Source organism: Cynara cardunculus, unplaced genomic scaffold (genome assembly GCF_001531365.2).
Source record: "Cynara cardunculus var. scolymus isolate 2C unplaced genomic scaffold, CcrdV1 Un_Scaffold_2689, whole genome shotgun sequence".
In the NCBI taxonomy this organism is placed as follows: Eukaryota; Viridiplantae; Streptophyta; class Magnoliopsida; order Asterales; family Asteraceae; genus Cynara; species Cynara cardunculus.
Genome location: NW_020201186.1, coordinates 43,317 through 45,932, shown reverse-complemented (window position 1 = coordinate 45,932; position 2,616 = coordinate 43,317).

Below are 2,616 nucleotides of genomic sequence, written 5' to 3'. Positions count from 1 at the left end.
AACGTACCCGTGGACGTTTCCTCCTTCGCCATTTTGGAGGAAGAKCCTTCTCCAGCTCTGGGGATAGGGGCTCTGCCCTTTCTTGCTTGTGCCTCTGTTAAAGACGCCTTTAACGCTCAAACTAGGTCTGGGTCGTCATACTCTTCTTCATTTATCTTCTCTGGTGTCTCAGAGCTTGACCCCTTCTGTGGCGACTCCTCTACAGCTTTACCCTTGCCTTTCCCCTTAGGCTCTGGAGATTTATCTTTTGAGAACARGGCAGCTGCAGAGTCCACTATCTTTAGTGGTTTGGCAGAGGTTGTCTTCTTAGGCTCTTCTGCTTTCTTCTCTGTCTTCTTCTCCCCCTCATGACGATCATGGTCATCACCTCCTTGATCGTCATGGATTTTGGTGGCTTCTTCTTTGCAAGTGGTAAGGGGAGCCTTCTTCAATCGCCTCAGAATCCTGGTAGCCCGCCTTCTCCATTTTCTCGATCACCAACTCAGCGTTCACAGAAGCGCTGCTTATGTCGATCTCTRTGGCCCACTTCATTTTAGAGATGCTGCGATAGATTTCACATCTTAAGGTGTAACCTCTTTGACGAGTTTTGAAGTGCAGTCTCTTATGGATTGGCTGGAAGCTCGGGCTTCTTTGAGGAGTTGGTCTGTATATTTCTGCACGATCTCTCCTAGGGCTTCAACCATTGCGTCTAGCTCTCTGTGAGTGGCTAGATGGTTGATGTTAGCCCTGGAGGATTTGGAGTCAATGCCGTAGGTGACCGCAGAGGAGAACATGCCTTTGATCTCGTCTTTAAAGGCAGAGTAGTCTGTGTAGCCGGCGGAGATGAAATCAGCAGCAAACTGGGCGGCTACCTCTGATAACTCTGTCTTCAACTTTTGGATTGAGGAAGGGTTAAGAGACAGAGTGTTGAAGGCTTCTGCGAGGTCGTCTTTATGAAGGACAGAGCTCTGAAGGGCTGAAAGGGTCTCCTTGAGTTCTGAAGTTGTAGATGTCAACTCCTTCAGAGCCTCTGTTATTGGTGCTAACGCCTCTGTCGATGGTTGAGAGGTGAACAAGCTTTTCAACTCGTCCAACCTCTGGAATACCGCTGTGGCGAAGGTTTCTAACTCCCCCTTCGTCACATAGGCATCCTTGGAACCTAGATCAGCAACACATGGTGACCTAGTAGCCTCGGAGTGTGAGACGCCCTCAACGACTGGTTTTTCGAAGTCAGCTCGAGGACTTCCACCGGATCCTCGAACATCTCCTTTTGGAGAGCCTACCAGTCTTCTGTCGATATCTTTCCTAGTAGGTTCAGAGCCTAACTTGGTAGAGGGATCGAGTGTGGACTTTGGGCGTTCTAGACCCTCAGTCTCTGTGACTCTCGCATATGCCTCTGAAGCATACTTTGGTTGGTCACTCAAGTATGGAGAGGCAACGGATGCCTCTTTGGGTTGTGACGAGTCCTTGGGAGATTGGACTCTTATTTTAAAACCAACATCCTTTTGAGAGGATGTTGGATCCGGGCAGTGCATTCGACAGAGGACGAAAGAATGTCCTCTGCGAGGTTAGCTTGGGTTGGGCTCAGCGTATGCACGCCTTTTTCAATAGGGGATCCCTTTAGAACAGGGTCCCTAGAAACGTGGGTTGCACTGGGAGGGGGGCTAGGATGTGTGCCTTCGGCATCTTTTACTCCCTCTTTTATCTCCAACTCTTCCTCTTCGTCGTCTAATACGACCTCTGTCCCCAAATCAGCTACTTCCGTAGGCGCTTTAAACTCTTGTTGAAATTGGAAGATAACATCTTGCATCTGCTCTGTTGGGGACTCCTCGTGAACCACCTTGCGCAACCTTCTGCGCTTTGGAGCAGCCTCTGCATGGCTTTCTTGTATCACAGCCTCTGTGACCACAACCTCTGTGGGTTGGGCCTTCTTTGAATTCTTCTTCTTAGGCTTTTGTAGAGGACTACTTGGACCCTCTTCTTCTGCGGGTCTCTTCTTCCCTTTCTTCTTCTCAGAAGAGTCGACACCCTTCTGAGTCTTCTTAGGTGGGGGACTTACTACTCTAGGTATTTCCTCACTCACCTGTCTAGCCTCTGCTGGCTCCTCCTTTCTTCCCTCTACTCTCATTTTTTGCACTTTCTCACCTAATGGGATACCTATGCATGGAGGGGTTTCAGGGACCAGCTCTGGCCTCCTGTATCCACGTCTGTACTCTTTCCTATCTCCATGGCTAAGGTATTTGAGCATGGCTTTCGATAGAGGTCTGGGGCTTCTGTACCCTAGCTCATGCTCTGTGGGATGGAACTCTTTCAACAGATACAGCCTCGATTTGGTTCTGGAGAGGGCAGCTTCTCTGCTAGCATTTCCCCAAAGACCAGACCAAAGAACCTTTGTAAGATAAGGTTTGGGTGATTGAGGTCCTCTTTGGCCTTCTTTTGCGCCTTTACTTTTGTCTTCTCACCCCTCTGTGTAGCGCACTTCTTCTTGATTAAAACCACCATGTCTTCGAAGATGAGTTGTGCGTAGTCCAGGGGCAGGTTGAAATATATTCCATACACAATGGAAAGCATGGCGTGAGAGGTTTGGTCATGACTGTCGAATTTCCCTGTTAGACAGCAGTTCACTATCGAGAATAG